The sequence below is a fragment of the Vanacampus margaritifer genome, chromosome 12, assembly GCF_051991255.1.
Source record: "Vanacampus margaritifer isolate UIUO_Vmar chromosome 12, RoL_Vmar_1.0, whole genome shotgun sequence".
NCBI lineage: Eukaryota > Metazoa > Chordata > Actinopteri > Syngnathiformes > Syngnathidae > Vanacampus > Vanacampus margaritifer.
In genome coordinates, this window is record NC_135443.1 from 5,727,576 (window position 1) to 5,748,625 (window position 21,050).

The 21,050-nt window shown below is 39.9% G+C and overlaps 1 protein-coding gene across 3 annotated transcripts in view; it reads right to left on the reverse strand.

The window, feature by feature from the left end:
* LOC144061371 (protocadherin-15-like) overlaps window positions 1-21,050 on the reverse strand; it is a 254,801-nt gene that overhangs the window by 186,001 nt on the left and 47,750 nt on the right. Inside the window, exon 1 of one of the 3 annotated variants that reach the window (XM_077581758.1) lies at window positions 13,245-13,412. The exons of the other annotated variants lie outside the window; for them this stretch is intronic. The gene's annotated coding sequence lies outside the window, so the exon portion shown is untranslated. Of the gene's footprint in view, window positions 1-13,244; window positions 13,413-21,050 lie in introns of those variants that run through there. 3 annotated transcript variants of the gene reach the window in all.

The following is a 21,050-nucleotide window of genomic DNA, read 5'->3' on the forward strand; positions in this document are numbered from 1 at the left end:
CCTTCTGCTGTGTGTGTGTGACCTGGCCACCAGGGGGCAGGATAATACAGTCTTGCAGACACAAACAAAGAAGACTTTCACAACGATTGTACTGTGACTCAGTAACAGAGTTGCAATAGTTTGGGATTTTTCATTATACTGTAGATAGTTTTTATTTCTTTTTTACTTCTTTTTTTTTTAAATTCGTTTTCAGAGCAAGTGCCCGAAAATGCTTTGTTTTAGTACTTATTTATTTTTTTAAATATGTAGAGTATTTGTCGAGTGCAAGTTACAAATAAAAAAAGGTCACTAATTATTGTGTAATGAAGTAAACTACAATTCTCAACAAATGACCTTCTTTCTTTTGTAGCTACAGATCTACAGCAATACCCAAAAAATAATTAATTAATTAAAATGAACCACGAAATCTCATGCATGATTTTACCGGTAATTGACAAAGACGAAAATGAAGGAAATTTTTGCTATAGCTAGTTTTATTAACGTAACAATATATTATTATTATTTTTTCGTTTTTAATTTTATTTCTTCAACAAATGTTCTTCCACCTTCAGGCATTTTCCTATTATGCGTTAGCATTAAGCTAACAGACACACACACTCTCTTGTTGAAATACGTCGAATGGAAGTTACTTACATCATTTGCCTGTAACGTCAATAAAAAGTTTTATGACGGAGCAAATTTTAACTTCTTATTGAGGAGAAATGTCAACCAGTGTGTCTAACCAAAATGACAGATTGCTCAATATTCCTTTGAAATAAGAATGATATTTTTACATCATCTAACAAATGCCTCTTTTTTTTTTAATTTTTTTTTCATTTCTCGAGCACATAGCAGTGATTGATCAGTGTAAATATCGCATCCAGTCAGGCTTCATTAACGGTGTCATCCAGCTCATTTGTTTGTTCAGCCCTGTGTAATCCCCATACAACGGCTCCACTTTTTATCGTTCTCTCCCAGGCTGCATTGTAGTCGGATCAGAATGAAAGCACCACGTGATGATCCAGAAGAAAAAAAGCCAAACTGCTCGCATAATAGACAGCTTTTTTTGGATCTGTTAAGTTTGACGCGTTAATGCATTTTTATTTTGTTCACTTGTGAGGCAGCTGGATGGCTTAATTGTTTAGAGTGTGAGAGCGCAAAGCGAATGGTGGAGAGAAGCGACCCCTCATCTCATATATGTGCTCTTCACTCACAATCGCGCTGTCCGCGGTCAGTCAGCTGCCCTCGTTTTATTTTATTTTATTATTTTTTTGGGTGTCTTTTAGCATATCACGCTGAAGGAAAACTAGTATGTAAAAATGACAATACTCGTTTTGTCCTTCTCATGAAAAGTATGACTGTTTTCAAGTTGAAAAATGGGTTCTCGTAAAATGAAAAATGGATTAACATGGAATGTATGACTTTATTCTCATAAAATTATTATGAATCTCAATAATAATAAAAAAAATAATGCTTTAAAACAAAGGTGTCAAACTCAAGGCTGGGGGGCCAGATGTGGCCCACTAAATCATTTTATGTTGACCGCAAATGCAATTCATGGGCATCAACATCCATGATTCTTGCTAAAATATGTACCAAAATTTTGATTTGTTACAATTAGTAAATACTAACATTTTAGATTTTTTTTTTTTTTGGTACCTTTTTAACAGTAAGTTGAACCAACCAACTATTATCCTTGACTTCTGATTTCAAAACTAGTAATCCATCAATTTGTTTTGTATATTATTAACTCTTTGACTGCCAGACGTTTTCAGAAAAGGAATGCCGTGGGTGCCAACCGATTTAAGCATTTTTGACTGATCTTTCAAGGTCCACAGAAAAGTATGTGTTTGGACTATGGAAACACACATACTACCAAATGAAAGATTGGACTCTCATCTTTCATCAGATAAAAAAAGTTTGTTTCTACCTTATTCCGTTTTTCAGTAATCAACAATAGAAAATGGTTAGTTTCGCCTCTGTTTTGAAAAAAAAAAACGTATTTTAACGTCTTTGGCACCCCATAGGATTTTACTAAACGTTAGTTAACGTTTTTGGCAGTCAAAGAGTTAATTATGTTTCCCTCTTTTTAGGATGTCCCAACACTGAATTTATTGATTGACAGGATGACATCATCATGCTATTTTTGTAAGCGCGTCAATCGCCCTCCTTCCTTTTTCTCCTCGCAAAGCATCAAGTGGAAGGAGCGCAAATGCGACTTCATCGCAGCGCCTCAATTTATTGTGCTGGGCTGTGAAGGTGGAGAATACTTCACACCTGTTTATGTAATGTATCTGTAGACGGAAATAGATTTTTTTTTTTTTTTTTTTCATGTTTTGAAGTACAACTACAGAGGAGGAGGAAACATGAAGCGAGGGCTCGGCTGTTTGCCGAGACTTCTTCAATTGTGCACGGAAGAGAAGGAAAGATGACACTTTCATTGCAATGACGTCGTGCGGGAAACTGGAGGCTGTGAAATGTCTTTTATTTCACACTATAGCGGAGGCTTATGTTTAAGAGGTAGCCTCAGCAAAAAATAACAACGCTTGTTTCCATCCATCATACATCAGATATAGTGGATACATATATATATATATATATAAAAAAATAAAATAAAAGTCTACACACTCCTATTTTAAATTTATGTTACTAAAATGTAAAAACTTTTTTTTTTTTTACCTTTAATCTGTATAAATCAATGAAGCAACTCAAAGGAAAGTAAAAAAAATAATTGACATAATGCAGTTGCACAAGTGTGCACACCCTCTTATAACTTGGGAATAAAAACTCATGTCAAGTGCCTCTGATTAACTCTAAATAAAGTTTAGCTGTTTAAGAAGGCTTTTCCTGAAAAGTGAATGAGTCCATTTTAGTTGGTGAGTTACATATAATTATTATTATTATTATTTTATTTTTTGCCGAATTTCTTTATTTCCTATAAGATTTTTTTTTCCTGGTCCACATTTTGGATCCACACATGCTGTCCGTGAACACTTTATAGCTGGCCTCCATGTTCTTTATAAGAATTCTCAAGAGAGACAAATTATACTGCCATGATTTGGCAGCGTCTGAATGAAATGAGATTTCCCCCGATGCAGGACGATGTCAGACAAGCGCTCAGCATTAACTAATGCAACTTTTGGAAGGGACCGTCGCTCAATCGATGCCGGAAAGCAGTACCGCCCCCCCCCCCCCCCCCCCCCCCCCCCCCCCCTACACACACACACACTGTATCTTAATAGGCGGCCCCTTGTTGCGTGTTCCCGTCAATCTCATTAGCATGCATCCACAGTCAACACAAACATCTTCTACTGGCTGGATCTTCTTTCATTTGCTTTGTTTAGGGTTAGAAACTCTTTGGAACTCGAAACCCTAACCGCGGTTTGGAACCCTACTTTAAAACTATAAGCCTGGCTACAAGATCTAATAAAAAAGCGAACCTTATTTGAAACCTTAGCTCTCATTCCAGTCCCTAACGGCGGCTCCAAGGCCTAACTTGATACCTTAACCCCCGCCAGGTGACAATATATTCCGCCACGTGTAATGTCAACAGTACCAGCGTTCCACTAAAGCTTTCATTTTCTCCAAGTCGCCACGAGGACGGTGGGGGACCTCGGAGGCGCTAATCTCCACATCTCAGCCGTCTCCTAAAATCTGGCCGGCTCCGGGGAGCTCGGCGCCTGATCTCCGGCGTGCGCTTGCCGTCGCCGAGTCATGAGGACAAAAAGAGCATCGACTTTATGAAGCCAGGAAATGTGACCGTCATGGGGTTTCTCAAATTACTTGAGAATTTCAATCAAAACGGCCCAAAACTTGTTCGGCACAATCATGGGGCTCAGAACCCTAAACCTTAAACTGAAATCTACACCTTGGCCTGAAACCCTGCTTTGAGGCCTTAACCCAAGGTTGAAGTCTGAAACCTGACTTTGATATACTATAATAAAACTCGCAGTTCATCAGTACAGCTTTTATATTAGTCGTTCCATGCAGAGGATTAAAAAAATACGCGGCTCACCTGAAATCTGCGCTTGTGTAATTATCTCAATTATCTCAAAACCTTAACTTAAGTTTTGGCATAAAACTGTACTTATATGTCACTTTTATACTCTGTTCCCGGAAATGGGGGGGGGGGGGGGGGTAACTCTCCATACAAACTAAAAACAGTTGGGTCATAAGTAACCAAATTACGGATCGAAAATGGACCGATCCACTTTATGGGTCAATTTGACCCAACTTTTTGGGTTGTTTTAAACAAAATGACCCAATTTTTTGACCCACGTAAAGGATCTGACCAATATTTATGAGTAGTTTTACTCCAAAAGACCCATTTCTTGACTCAAAATTGGGTCAAACTGACCCAAGCAGAGGATCGGTCCATTTTTGACCCATGGTTGGGTTATTTTTGACCCAACTGTTTTGAGAGTGTAATATTGTACTTTATAAAAACATACAATAATGACATCATCAAATCAATACGTGTTCATTGAGACATTTCAACTCGCAGTTCATCAGTACAGCACTTATATTAGTCGTTCCATGCAGAGGATAAATAAAATATGCAGCTCACCTGAAATCTGCGCTTGTGTAATTATATAGGTAAAAACTTGTTGTTTTAAACCATGACCCATCTCAAAACATTAACTTAAAACTTGATTGGTTTTACCGCAGAGCGGTATCTCCTCCAAGCTCATTAATCATGTTTTTTTCCCCCAAACACATTATGCTGATTACTTCTCTTAAGAGAAGCTGCACTCCCCCCCCCCCACCTCCCCGAACACAATGACACTTGTATTAATTGACTGAATGACAAAAGAGCAACAAGAGAGAGAGACAGGCAAAAAAAAAAAAGCGCCACATGAGAAGGTCTGTATCAAAAAAAGGTGTCATTGAACTAAACAGACGGCAATCCGCTGCCAACTTCTTCTTCTGTCTTCTCGCACTGCGCCACTTTCTTTGACTCATTCCCACGCTGGCTTGCAGCTGTTATACTGGCCCGCTACTAATGGATCCTATTTGCACATTTAATTCCATTAGGCGCTGCAGACTTACAATGTCTGATATGTGACACTGAGCTGCTGATCTGACAGACCTGCCCTACTCCTTTTGGAAGGAGGACACTTAAAAAATTTGCCTGACCAAAAAAAATAAATAAATCAATAAAAATGTTTGTTATGTGTCTTCAAGGAAAGTATAATATTAATGCTTCAATTCAATTCATGGTGCTGCTCCTTCTGTTGTGCCCACCTTGGCCACCGGGGGCGGTACAATATAAATCTGACTGTGGCAAGAAACCCTCCTTAAACCCAAATCCTGGCTCGAAATCCTAACACTAGTTAAAAACACCAACCTTCAATCTGAACCCTTATCCTGGAAAGAAATGCTCCTTTGAAACCCTAACACTGGCTTGAAACCGTACTGTGACTTAAAATTCTAACTATAGTTAGGAATGTCTTTAACAACCAAAACCCTGTCTTGAAACCTTAATTTTAGACACTAACCCTTAATTGAAACACCAACCTTGACTTGGAAACCTCCATTGAAACCCTAACCCTGATTGCAAGCCTTAATTTGAGACCCAAACCCTTGTTTGACCACCTAATGTTGTCTTGAAACACAAATTTGAGACCTAAGCCTCGTTTGAAGCCCTAATCCTCTCTTAAAACCCTAACCATGGCTTGAAACCTTAATTTGAGACCTCGACACTTACATGAAACCAGACATCAAATCAGTAAAAACCCTAACCCTGGCATCAACAGCTTTGAAAGCATATTTTGAAACTCTTATTTGAGAACTTGAGATCCTAACCCTGGCTTGCAACCCTTCTTCGAAACCAACCCAGGCTTGAAACCTTAATTTGAGATCCTAAGCTTAACCACGGCATAAGCCATCACTTTGAAACCTTAAACCTGCTGATATGAACCCTTGCTTGACACCCTAACTCTGATTTAAAACCCTCATTTAAGACCCTTTCCCGGGCATTAAACCTGAAGGATTATAATAAGTTTTGTAATCTTTTGCGTGTTCAAATAAATCCAAGATGAGAGTCCTGTGAAAAGGCTCCTTGCAAGGATGGATTTATTACAAAGATCTCCGGTCACACAATTGAATATCACCAAAAGAGTGCCATCCAAGAATGCGTGTCCCCCTCCCCCATGAGACACAGCCCTTTATACCAATCAGAGTTTGTACAGAAAACGCCGCTTCTCCTCCCATCGAATACGAAAAAAAGATTTCATTCTCACAATATGCTATGTTTATCTTTCACGTGAGAACAAAACAGAATCTCAATATGCCAGCTTGCACTTTCTTCATATTTTAGACAAAACATGTTCTCAGTGTGCCAGCTTAAACTTTCAAAATTCAAAACAGAATCTCAATATGGCAGTTTGCACTTTCTCAAGAAGGACAAGGGAAAAGGAATTTAGACGAAAACAAGATAACAGATAGGTTAAGGTCGAGTTGTATTGAGTTTAACATTATTTCACCTGCTCTACACATCTATAACTAAATTCAAAATGGTTAAAATATAAAATAAAAAATGTTAACAAACCCTACTCCAAATCCTACTCCTAACTCCAGCTAGTAGAAACCTGACTTTGAAACTCAAACCTTGCCTTGAAATCCTAACATCTGGGATGTAAATGCGTAGCAACTTGAGAGGGGAAAATAATCATCATTTCACTTGACAATGAAACAGCAGAATGAAAGAAAGGAATCTGGATAAAAGTAAGAAACGTTTATTTCACTTGCTCTTCCCTCCATTATTCACTTGGGGAAAAAAATCATTTCAAGTATCGCTACCCGCGAGACCCCTTTCAAATAACATTGAAAATCCTCTCCCGGAGGTGTCCATTGTACATATGAATAAGGTCATATTTGCTGAATGCTAAGTATGCATTTAAAAAAGCAAGTCATTTGTTTAAATCGGCACATGCGTTTCACGAGTCTCGCAGGGTGAAAGCAGGGTGGGACGCCATCGAGTCCTGCTACAAGCGCAACCAGCAAGTGACATGATTAGTTTTATCTTTCTCAACGATTTACCATGCGCGCCTCTCTCTCTCTCTCTCTCCATCTTTTGGTCTAAACAATCCACTCCATTACTGCTACATCTATAATGTATCCCCTCCGGTTCACTTAGTTTACCAAAACATCTCTTTAATTCACCCTGTTTACGCTTAAATTGGAAGACGTCCTGAGCTTCCCATTTTTCCCGTCGTGATAAAGAGGACAATCTAACTTCATATACTACTCGGGGAAACTGATAAATCGGTGTAAAAAATGTCATCTGGATCATGTGGAAGCTACTGCAAACGATGAGGAAGACAAGCTTTAATGTTCATGTTGTCGATTGGCCGCTTGACTTTAAGAATCACAACAAAAATAGGATGTTAGTTTTTCATCATGGAATGATGGAAGGCTCAGTAGAACATGTTTAACTGGTACATACACATCAATGCAAGCTCATTCGAAGCTAACCCTAACTGTGGAATTCAGGGTCTGTTAAACTCATTTTGAAACACGAATATTGGCTTGAGAGTAGGGATGCACGATATTTATCGAACCGATAAAATGTCTGCCGATTTGGGGAAAATATGACGTCATTTTTGATCTGCCCGATATGTAGGGAGTGTAGGGCTAGTTGTATCACTTTTTATATTTTTATATATTTCTTGGAATCAATTCATCACATGTAAGCAAAATGTATACCAGAAGAAAAATGTAAGTCTTAGGTAGATATTTTTTGTCATGTTTTCATACTTTGTGTCAGTGCAGAGTTACAAGCCATCAAATAGAGGGAGTGAACATGTGACATGTTGCCCAACCAATGGCTAATGACGCTAACGCTAAGGCTAAAAACAACAACCTGTGTGACTGTCCCCATTCAGCGTGCGTTTGACAACTATAAAAACATTTCCAAACATGGTGAAAAGACTAAAGATTTCAATAATCCTACATCTTCTTTGATATTGTGACCTCGGCTCTAGTGTTAGTTTTATCAGCCATTTTTAAATTTAGTCGCACTTTTAGTCCAGTTTCAATCACGCTCGTTAGTTTTTATCATAATTAGTCAACCTCATCCCGTTTTTATTCACTCCATTTTTTGGCGACTATAAATCTAGCATCTTAGTCTATATTTTAGTCCAAGAAAATTTTATTCGTCTAGTTTTCGTCAACAAAAACATTTTAGTCTTGTTTTAGTCAGGACAATCATTTTACCCCTGTATTTATTTTTTTGTCGGCATATAATGTTGAACATTCCGGATCTAAAACTATTTCACATTTTAAAAAAATCTCATCTTTTTGATGAAAAACAACTTCACACACAATTACAGTATATCAACAAGTGGCTACTGTGGCTCCATGCTACGAGCTAATAAGTTAGCCAGCATTTGTTAGCGGTCGGATTGTTTTTGGAACGTTAGCCTTTGGATTCATGTTACGTTGTCTAGTTTTAGTCTGCTTACAAATGTGTGTTGCCGAAATTATTTTTGTTTATTTTCCGTTGACGAAATGAACACTACTAGGCTCTCACCCCTACTTTGAAACCCTAATTTGAGACCTTCAACCCCAAAACTTACAAATTACAGAGCCACAAATGCTATCATCTACACCAGATGTAATAGAACTGGGGTTTGAATATAATTGGTCGGGTAATGAGCATTCAAATACACATTTTAATTGGCAAACACAGCAGGAGCATATGCTGAGTAGAAAATGATTACCTGGTACACAAAATCAACGGTGAAGTGTTGCCGTGGGACACAACGAATGCTAATTAGAAGCTAGCCCTAACCGCGCTATCGAGGCGCAGCGCATCAAATCAAACGTCGAGAAACAGGAAATCTGCCAATCTGTGTGCAAAACTAACGCGTCCACAAGAAGTGAGGAGAAACATATGGTCATAAAAAAAAAAAAAGCCAATGAAAGTTGAGAGCCACAGACACACACAGGGGCAGATGTCCAATTAGAGAACGGAGCTAATTAAGATGTCATACATGCGCTACCTGTTGAGTGCATGCTTCTTGTGGGGAGCAAGAGTTTTTTTGTTTTTTTGTTTTTAAGAACAGAAGCGCAGGCACAGTAATGCAATAATATTCAGAAATGAACACGTAAGAATCATCTTTTAGTATAAGTGAGTTTTAAAGTGTAATGGCGGCCTGGTATTATAATTACACAGCTTCAGTGTTAACATAAAAAGGTTACAAAGAAAATAATAATTTAATTTATCGACAGTATTTGGCTTTTCTTATCCTACAATGTCATTCATTCACTCTGAACTTTTGATATAAATGACCCAAAATTAGAGATGGGAATAAAAAAAAAAAAACGGTTTTATATTTCAACTGGTTCCCAGTAATTTGATTCCTAGGTACCGAATTTTTTGCTTGCCTAATCATTCCGGTTATCGATTCCCTTATGTGGCAACTCAATGAATGATGACGTCACCCGCAAGGATATAAAAACGTCTACGTATGTATAGTTTTTTTTTTTTTCCAATATGTGGAGTATTTGCTAAGCTCCATTGTAGCATCAGTTAGAGTGACACAAAAACACTCGCCTTTCTTTTACGTCACCCTTGTGCATTACTCTCCAGGCATGACCAATCAATCCAACATTTGGATTGGACGTAAATCGATTAGGCATGCCTGGAGAGTGGGGGTGTCATTTGTGAGCCGAGTCTGATGCCAGCTCACACTTTGCAGAAGTACATTAGTCAAATCTCATTCCTCCTTGAACTGAAATGTTAAAAATAAGGGTGTCGGGCGATAAAAAATTGTAATCGTAATTAATTTTCTAATTCATAAAATTTTGTTAAAATCAGAAAATGTGATGAGTGTGATATTGATTTGTGTTGGTCATTTTTCTGCCACTAGATGGCATAATCACATCTGTAAGATGTTGGTAACAGCTCAGTCCATTTTTCTTTTCATATTAAGAGCTATCTAATCTTTAACATGAAATAACTTGTGAAATTCTGCACATTTTTTAAATTGCAAAATACAACTTGACCCCAGTCTCCACAAAATATATACATTATTATTAAATTTATTACTACTAAATTTTGACATGGACGGAACTGGACTGGAATTCCCCCAGTACATGCTTTCCAAGTAAGGGGTGGTCATTAATTGTGCGTTTAAAAAAATTGTGGTGTTAAAGGAACCCATGTTAAAAATATACCCACTTTAAATTTAATCAACAAAGAGAAAAAAAAAAAAAAGAAGAAGAGAGCAATGATGTTGACATGTCGAATCGGTAAGATTACCAAATGAACAATATAAAATAAATAAAAGAAAAAAAAGAAAAAAATAGTTGTTAAAGGAACTTTAAATTAACTCAAAATTAACACTGATTTTGACACCCTTAGTTAAAAATATACCCACTTTAAATGTAATCAACAAGCGTAAAAAGTGCACAACATTAATCAGTCAATATTTAATAAATAAATAAAAATTCAAGCATGATTTTTTTTTTGCTTGTAATTGTGACACCCTTAAAAAATATGTATTTTCTTTACGCCCGAGGAAACTTCGCATCAAAAAGGCAACAGTATGAGAGCACCACGAGTGTCATCATCAAAAAAACATCACCCCATAGGATTGCAGCCAATCGCCAAAGGTCTTGAATTTCCTGTTTCCACACTTCATAGTGTTATCAAAAAGTGTCAGACCAAAACCTGCTAAGATGCTTCCCTGACACATGCAGGGAAAAACTCACTGACTGTAGCAATGCCTGGCGTTGGTTATGGCAATAAAAAAAATAAAAATAAAATAAAAAAAGGTCGAGGGAGGGAGGTGAGGGAGGGACATGAAAGACATGTTAAGAGCTTCAAGCTGATGCGGAGTAATCTCAAGTGAAGCCTGTGCTAAAACATCCACACGAAATAGATAGTCGAGCAAGTTGCAGTATGTTTGAGAAGAGGGCGGAGTTACAGTACTTTGAAGATGTACGTTTTGGAAATGTAGCCCATAAGGAAAAGAACAGGATCTTGTCAAATAAACGATAGAAGTGTTTCTGTCCAGCCTGCTCTGGAGGAACTTTCCTTCCTTGTACTGACACCGAAAACATTTTGTTATCCGCGGTTGTAAAGACAACACCTACCTCAACCTAAATACAGACTAACCAGCAAATAAGACCTATAAACATACAATTATGACATAATAGAATGGGGAAAAAAAATAAAAATCAAGCGTTTTTACTTGATTTCAATAGACATTGTGCTGCTTATTCTAGTGCGAGCGCTTTGACCACCTGGGGGCGATATACTTCAGAAGCACACACAAAGAAAGGTTTCACAACAGACTCAGTAAACTGCAGTAATAGTGGATTAATTGGGATAATTTTCATTTTTTGTCTTACAATATGACTCAAATTTTTCATTGAATTCAATTACAATTATTTTTTTTATACTTTCTTTTTTTTTTGTTTGTTTTTTTACCTCTCACACACGCAAAAGTGCATCAGCGACCCTAACTCTCCCATCTAACATGCCAAGGCAGGGGTCACCAACCATTTTGAAGATGAGAGCTACTTCTTGGGAAGTACTTAATCCAAAGGGCTACCAGTTTGATACGCACTTCTGGAATAAAAATGTATTCATATCTTCAAAGATGCTATTATTAGGGCCTGACCTACGTGATTAAATTGGCTGATTTTAGCTCTTTTTAAAATAGTCAAAAATCAAGAAAAACATTTTTTGTCGATTATTATTATTATTTATTTATCTATTTTTGCACATGTTAAGACACTACAACATAAGACAAAACAATTAAGGTCAAATATCCCCCACAAAATAGGCAGTAAAACTGTTATTTTTTTGCCAATTTTGCTCTCTGTCGTAAAGTTAAATACTAAGACAAAGTATTGTAAAAAATAAATTAAAAAAAAAAAAAAAAAAAGAGTCAAATGTTCTACCTATACTTCATATCACTAGACGTCATGCAAAAACAAACATTTTTAATTAGCTTAATCTGTTTTTAATAAAATCGGACAATTAATCGAATATCATAAAAAACACATTGATCGGGCTGTAGTCATACGTTATAATTAGCAATAATGGTATTCAGTTATTTCTCATAACATATACAACATGTTATTTCATAAATATCTGCCAATGTTCACATTTTTAAATGATCCCTACTACAACATTCCTGGGAAATCATAATTATCCCATCACTGGTGAGATATTTTTTTGTATTTTTTTTTCTGTAAAAACCCATTTTAAAAAAATCGGCCCCTTAAACAATAAGACACAATATATCGGGTGAACACTGTACAGTTTATTAAGGTTTTATGACGGCAGTTTTTTGTTGTACTTCCAGTGGGAAGATCCATCCATCAATTTTCTTTTGTGTTTGTCTTTATTAGTATCATTGAACTGTTAGAGCAAACTGCAATACTCTGAGAAGCACATGGCAAACATGTACAGTAAACGGATCCAAGACTTGAACCCAGAACCTCTTAACTGTGAGGCAGATATGAATAAAAATCCAACAATTTGCTGTAGTGGTTTGTATTTGTAAGCCCAAAAAGCAAAGAGGGTCTCTCATCCGCAGGCGTACATTTAGGTTTCATTTATACGTCCCACACAGCTGCGAGGTTGACGGAAAGTGCGACCACTTACTCTTCAGAGGCATTTGTTCATGTTATGGATTATCGCAAGTGAAGCCCCTCGCGTCATTTGACCTTTTTTGAATTTTTTTAAAAAAAAAGCGTTGTATCTCGTTACGTTGCTTGTAATTTACCATGCAAGCTTGTGAAAGAAACTCGAGTAATTAAGTTTTGAGGAGGCCCGCGCTCGTCTTCCTCCTGCGGCGCGGTCTGAAATGATAAAACTAAGCTCTTATTGATATGCATATGAAGCACATAAGTGAGTAAACTAATAAAGGAACGCAGCTGCTCACCCTCCGGAGACAAATTGACCCGAGAGACGTTCAGTCATTAGCTTCTTGTTTCCCGAATAAAACGCTGAAGAGGAATGCCAAAAAAAGTCACACCTTGCTCGTATTAAGAGGCGCGTATAGAATGAAGCTCCGTCAATGGGATATAATCCTTCGGTAATCTGGCATCGATGCTGATGCACTCGTATAGTGTTTCCCTTAAGAGATTGGTGGCAAAGGTGAGGGCAAAGCTGTGGGGAGTGAATGCTATGAAATGGGTGGGGGGGGTCATATTTGACACGTGGCAAAGACAGCCACCACAGGCTGTTTACATGCCACGCTAACAGACGATCAATACCAATCGGAAGACGAGACGGGTCTTACCATGCTTTGGCTTTGGAGAGAGAAATTCCCTGTTTAGGAGCACACAGGAGCAAAGTGGGGGTCCCGTCATCAGATCACAGCTACGCCGGTGTCTTTAGAGAAAGGTTTTTCCATACACGGACCACAACAGGCAGCTCTGTTCAAATCTCTCTGTGTCTCTTCCTCTCTGTGGTCATGACGTGTAAAGCAGGTAATCTTATTACATCGGTCAGTAAAGGTGAGCCGGGCTAAAACGCTGTTGCCCCGCCTCCCCCACTGAATATCTGCCAGATATGCAACTTTGTGTTGGAGATAACTGGGTCATCAAGCTGGGGGGGGTCTTGGACCCATGAGCGTCCACAAATTGTTTTTTAGTAATGTGTACAGGCATCCCCCTTTGGATTTTTGGATTGACCATGAATAGCAGACATCTACAAAAATCATTTCCACCAAAAAAGGATTGGAGCTGTTGATCAGAGGTGGCAAATCCAGGTCCTGAAAGTAAAAAACCCTGCCATAGTTTGGCTAGTTAGCTAGCTCCCTAGCTAGTTCCCATGGTGCTTGTTTACCTTCTAGGAAGCTAGCTAGCTAGCTAGCACCCATGGTGCTTGTTTATCTGCTAGGGAGCTAGCTAGCTAGCTAGCACCAGGGGGCTGAAGCCAAACTGGGGCAGGGTTTTTACTTCCTGGACCTGGATTCGCCACCTCTGCTGTTGAAAGATGCCACAAAATGGTGGCAAAGCACGTTTTTCTAACTAGGCAATTGGCAGACTAAATTAAGCTCCTTCCTTCAATTCAACATAGTTACAGAACCCTCTGTCAAGACAAGCATGTGGCAGCTAGTCAGTCGGCCACTAGCTTGCTACAGCTAAAGTGGTACGCTAACGTAGAAGTCCGAACTCAGTGCTGCTTATTGTAAAACATCCCAAACAGATGACGGAAATGCCAAATCAAAGTCTTTCTTTCACAAAAGGCTACTCTAATGGATCAATAACAGGATTTTGAGGGAGGGTTTTAGAAAAATGTTTCACCTGTAAAGGGTTCCCGGAACCTGTTAGATATTATAAACATTTAAATTCTTTATTTTCATATATTAACCATTGTTATACATTATTAACATCTTAATTCTTTATATTAACCATGTTGAAAGGTTTTATAGACGTGTAAAGCAAGTAGTGTTGAACTCAGTATAATTTGACCTTAAGCTGGGACATATTATTTGGTCTAGAAGTTCCTTCTCTGTGGGAAAACACATTTGGTCCTTGAGAACAGAATTTGCTTCGAACCCACACCCCTGACTCTGTTTTCGCCATCGCTCATGGAAAAGTACCCAGAGAGTATGTTTTGTCTACAAATTAAAGAGAGGCGGTCTTTTTAACTATAAGAAGCCATTTTACACGCGGAAGAGGCACATTCGGCGCTCTGAATTCCACCTGTTAAGTGATGAATTGGAGTCTGTTACGATGTCCAGAGATCTCTTGTTAGATTAAAATCATTTTTGCAAAGGTGTTTTTTCTTACATTAAATCTGTCTTCAAGTTTTGGAACACGCAAAGAGGACAAATATTTTTTATTCCTCTTCAAACCCCAAAAAATTGACAATCCTTATAGTACTATTAGTATCTGTGGAAAAGGTTGTGGACATAGCATCCAAAATAATAGTAGTAGTTTTAGCTACAAAATGTGTTACAGAACCCACTGTAGCCTGATGTCAAATGTAAAGAGGCGTATGTAGCAGCTAGCCAGCTAGGCTACGGCTATCGTGGCTAGCCAACGTAGAAGTCTTTACTCAGTGTTCCTTCTTGTAAAACAGCACAAACATGACAGATATGCTGAATCAAAGTCTTTTTTTACACCCACAAAAAGATACTCTAATGAAACAATACCAGGAAGTATTAATAAAACCAACAATAGCTTAACAATAGCCGAACTTTAGCACTCTTTTCGTTTCACTCCATTAGTCGGATCTGTCCGAGACGGCTGCAGCACACTAGAAAAAAAAATAACACGGCTGGAGGCACTTAGCGGTGATTCACCTGCGACTTTGGAACAATCACTTTTTTGCACCGTCCTCTGCTCAGCTTAACCAACAACAGAAAGTCCCCCATCGATAGCCTCTGATTAGCTGCCATGCTGAATAAATCCAGAGGAAAAGGTAGCCGGCTGCTACGCTCGATAAAACAACTTTGCCGCTTATGAGACTCCGCTGGAAGTGTGAAAAGCAAAACAGAAAAGCAAACGACATTAACTTTCCGCAGCGTAATTTGCAGAGAAGGCCACTCAAGGCGTGTGGTTTGAAAAGAACGCGACAGATTTAACAATAACGACAGCTTATCAAGGCCATCTGATAATTCTTAAGAATTGTGGGGTTTCAAACAAAGAAACTGAACTTCAACAATGAAGGCTTCACTGCTCTTACACACATTTAATGTACTCGGCATCAATCAAAATTAATTCATAAAAGGGGACATATTATGAAAAATGTACTTTTATTTGTTTGCATACAATTAGTTGGGCTTCTTGACACCCTTGACAACCAAGTAAATATTTTATTTGAAAATGTGTCTGAGCAAGATGCTCTGCAGTTCAGGGCTAATTTACATACACTCCCCAAGACCGAATTTTTCCACCAATGACATGATCAGCTACATTCATAGATGCTTGAATTGGTTAAGCACAATTCATTTGGACGTGGAGGTAGGTAGGACACGCCCCTCTGCAATATGATTGGCTGCTGCATCCAGGCGGGAAGTGAAGTAGCCTAGCTGACTTTGGTGTTGTGGCATTATTATTAATCCCTCTAACCCAAACAATAACAAACTTGATTGATTTTATTTTGTAAAAAATAATAATAATAAAGTATTTTCTACAACTGTTATACATATTTGTAATGGCCATCTTATTACATCTGCCGAGCTGTGAAGAGTTTTCTTGGATGTAGACTTAGCATTAGCTAATAGCATCAGATAAGCTACACATACATGATGTCTTGTTGTAGGTCAAGGTTTTTGCATTTTTCAAAATAAAAACTTTAAAAAAAAAAAACGATAACTAATTGAAACACAGTTTCAACATGGTTTAACTAATTAAAATGAAGTATAATTATAGTGAAAATGCCTTTTTTGTTGTCTATTAATTTCATACATAAGCTTTTGGGGTAAATTTTGAATAAAAATATTTTTGTTGCTTTTATTATGCAATACTTATTCAGACTTTTTTTTAATCCCGCAACCGACAAAAAAACTGTATTAAAAAGAAACTAAAACTAACATTTATTAAAAACTAAAACTTAAGCATGCCTCGGATTTTCCATCTTCAACTCTCTGGTTTTCATGTTGGTTTAATGAACGTAGCCTATAGAGTCCAAAGGCAAAACCCAAATCTGAATGGAGTGGAGACGCTATTCACCTTTGGCGTGCAAACACAAGGCTAAAGTGAGTCCTGTTGCGCTTGACATCCATAATTGATGACTTTACAGTCACCTCAACCCAAATGTACTAAAGATCCTATAAAGTGAATTCAGAGATTTGATACTTCACACAGTTGAGTAAATAAACACTCAGGACCATTATATGATTAAATATGATTACACAATTTATGACAGTATTTAATTTATCTCTAGCATTTCCTCGCCTAATCTTAAAAGCAGGTTTCCCGATTCCAGATTATGACATCACTACTCCAACTTGGCCAATTTTGTTTTTAGCACGGCGCGGTCTTTGGAGCAAAAGCTCACGATTAATTAGTTTAAGCTACAGTGCTAATGCTCTCCCTGGTGTCTGCGGTGCTGCAGAGAAAACAAGGGCCAAGGGTTCAGGGAGGAGTGAAGACACTCCTCAGTGCAAAGTGATTAAGGGATGTAGAAAAGTCTGGTCGGAGTGAAAAGGCTTTTAGTGGGAAATCAGAGGCGGCGTGACGTGGCCGTGTTTGAGTGACTTTCCTTTTTATGTCTGTCGCTTTTTTATCAACTCATTAGGAGCCAACATTAACATCATTATTGAGGTCTTGTGGCATATGCAGATATTTCTTTTTTTTAAATTCTGTTTAATGAAATAAAGTCACTTTTTGTGTTCATTATAAGAGCACTTTTCGAAATGATTAGATTGGTGAGTTTGAGCTTTTTGAATCGATTTTTGACTCGCCATCTTTGACCCACGCTGCAGCGGTTCACTGGTTTAAGAAGGTCAAAATCTATGCATTAAGCGCAAAAAAAAAAACTTTTCTTAGTTTACTCAGAAAATCGAGTTCATTTCCTACGATGCAGTTTAGGGAGAAAGTTCTCGTAAAAGGATTGATGCCTTCCTCTCACTCGAGACTCGTTCAATTTGCGCTGATCGCGCTTCCATTTGAGCTCTGCGAGTCAATGGCGCAATAAACCATTCACAGACCAGTTTGTGGCAGCACGGCTCACAAGCCGCAAATGCACACAAGTCCTCAGCTTCCTTTGTTATCTCTCCGCCCTGCCCCTTTAAGATGCAATCTCCACAGTCTCTGCCATGCCACAAACCTCACGAGAAGTGAAGAGGAAAGAGGGGGAAAAAAGCATGTCATCTCCAACATTGTTTTTTGCTGGGGACAAATTGATTCTTGTTGGAAGTGTCATTTCCCAGAGGTGCGCATCAAGCGAGTCAACCCCGACATCCTGATGCCTGCGAGCTGCCGCTCAGCAATCCCGTGGGAATGTGTGCCAAGGTGTGTACGTACGTACAGATGGAGCCATGCAAAATAGCTGGCGAGCGTTTCAATTATGTAACGGCAATGTATGCAGCCGTGGTAAATGATGCGGCAGTTAACATGGGTAAAGCAACACAAAAGATAGCAGTTTGATTTGAGAAAATGGATTCATGGAAACTTCTAGTAAAATATCCCAGTTACCTCATCAATATTCACTATTTTCATATGGCTTAGCATCTTAGAAGCTTAGCATCTTTTCCCATAATGCAACGATATGTTTTCTCATGATTCCATGGTGTAATGCCATAATTGTGCATTCGCAAGTCAATACCCTGTGGCATTACGGGGGGAAAACGTAATTTTTTTTTAACATTTAGCATACATTACCATTTAGCAACATGTTCGAAACGACTTCACCAGGTCGTTCGGACAGACTTCACCAGGTCGTTCGGACAGACTTCACCAGGTCGTTCGGACAGACTTCACCAGGTCGTCCGGACAGACTTCACCAGGTCGTCCGAACCGGTCGTCCGAACAGACTTCACCAGGTTGTCCGAACCGGTCGTCCGAACAGACTTCACCAGGTCGTCCGGACAGACTTCACCAGGTCGTCCGAACCGGTCGTCCGAACAGACTTCACCAGGTCGTCCGAGCCGGTCGTCCGAACAGACTTCACCAGGTCGTCCGAACCGGTCGTCCGAACAGACTTCACCAGGTCGTCCGGACAGACTTCACCAGGTCGTCCGAACCGGTCGTCCGAACAGACTTCACCAGGTTGTCCGAACCGGTCGTCCGAACAGACTTCACCAGGTCGTCCGGACAGACTTCACCAGGTCGTCCGAACCGGTCGTCCGAACAGACTTCACCAGGTCGTCCGAGCCGGTCGTCCGAACAGACTTCACCAGGTCGTCCGGACAGACTTCACCAGGTCGTCCGAACCGGTTGTCCGAACAGACTTCACCAGGTCGTCCGGACAGACTTCACCAGGTTGTCCGAACCGGTCGTCCGGACAGACTCCACCAGGTCGTCCGAACCGGTCGTCCGGACAGACTCCACCAGGTCGTCCGGACAGACTCCACCAGGTCGTCCCGACAGACTCCACCAGGTCGTCCCGACAGACTCCACCAAGTCGTTCGGACAGACTTCACCAGGTCGTCCGAACAGACTTCACCAGGTTGTCCGAACCGGTCGTCCGAACAGACTTCACCAGGTCGTCCGGACAGACTTCACCAGGTCGTCCGAACCGGTCGTCCGAACAGACTTCACCAGGTCGTCCGAGCCGGTCGTCCGAACAGACTTCACCAGGTCGTCCGAACCGGTCGTCCGAACAGACTTCACCAGGTCGTCCGGACAGACTTCACCAGGTCGTCCGAACCGGTCGTCCGAACAGACTTCACCAGGTCGTCCAAGCCGGTCGTCCGAACAGACTTCACCAGGTCGTCCGGACAGACTTCACCAGGTCGTCCGAACCGGTTGTCCGAACAGACTTCACCAGGTCGTCCGGACAGACTTCACCAGGTTGTCCGGACAGACTTCACCAGGTCGTCCGAACCGGTCGTCCGGACAGACTCCACCAGGTCGTCCGGACAGACTCCACCAGGTCGTCCGGACAGACTCCACCAGGTCGTCCGAACCGGTCGTCCGAACAGACTTCACCAGGTCGTCCGAACAGACTTCACCAGGTCGTCCGGACAGACTTCACCAGGTCGTCCGAACAGACTTCACCCGGTCGTCCGAACAGACTTCACCCGGTCGTCCGGACAGACTTCACCAGGTCGTCCGGACAGACTTCACCAGGTCGTCCGGACAGACTTCACCAGGTCGTCCGGACAGACTTCACCCGGTCGTCCGGACAGACTTCACCAGGTCGTCCGGACAGACTTCACCAGGTCGTCCGAACAGACTTCACCAGGTCGTTCACACGACTTTATAAAGATGTTCACACGACTTTACCAGAAGATTCGAACAACTTCATCAAGACCGATCCAACGACTTTGCAGTACGATCCAAAGACTTAGCCCAGTCAAAATTGTTTACTCCAGTTCCATGCTTCCATACACTCTTACTTAATTTCTATGCTAAATATAATTGATTCTTTATGTAAATTTCTCCAGATGGTCAATTGGATATTTTCATTTACTGTAAATTATATATATAGATAGATATTTTATCATGTAATATTTCGTTGAGCGTAGTGCTGAGTATTTTTTTGTTCTTTTACTACTAGGATAAATCGATTTCCATTATATAAGAATTCATTGGACATCTCCTATATTTATCCTCGGTCATTATTGGAGGAAGTGTATTTAAGGGCCAAATATAGTCCATACCAGAGATTTTTGGAAAAGAATCACAATGACGCTAATCTCTCGAGTATATTTTCAAATAGTCTGAAGTGGACTTCATAACTATGTCCTTGAGAGTTCAGCGCCCCTGCATTCACTTAAAGAGCAGCTCTTTCATCTGCACATATTTGCATATTTTTCCTCCATTAGTTCAGAAGCAAACAACAATGAGCGTGAGTGGTGGCTTACAGTGCATTATGTGGGCAGCTGTGCAGCCACCCACTCGTGCTAAAGTTTAGGGTTTTTTTTTTACCGGCCGTGATAAACCTGCTCTGGAAACCGTGCAAACGCCCACCCTTGAGCTTTGCGCTTACAGTCCTCATTGTCAAATTAATTATAACAAACAGCGAAACTATTCTTAAAAAAAAAAATTGCTTTCTGACTATTTGCTCTTGTGGCACACAGTGAACGATAGCGTATTAGCACAATAGGTGCTAAAGGTTCTAGTTTCCGTGGTGTACTGTCTTGTCCGTAGGCTACATTTGAACGCGGGATACAGATTGAATTTGGCTTTTGTGCAAATGAAAATGCCAAAGGGGCTTGTAAGTCAGATAAGTGTCAAGAGACATTTATAGTTTTGTTTTGCTTTTTACACTGACAGCTTGTGTGATAATTAGAGGTCAGGGCCACCGAATGAGTCAGTAAGGAAGACGGAAGGGTAGGGAAAGGAAGGGAAAGAAGGTCGGAGGAAGCCAAAAAGGCTGTTAACAAGGGACCCGAGTGAGCAAACGCTGAGAGGGAACAGGTCAACTAAAACACATAGCAAAATAAGGAGACATGAGGGGCCTGTAAAGTAGCTACAAATGTTTC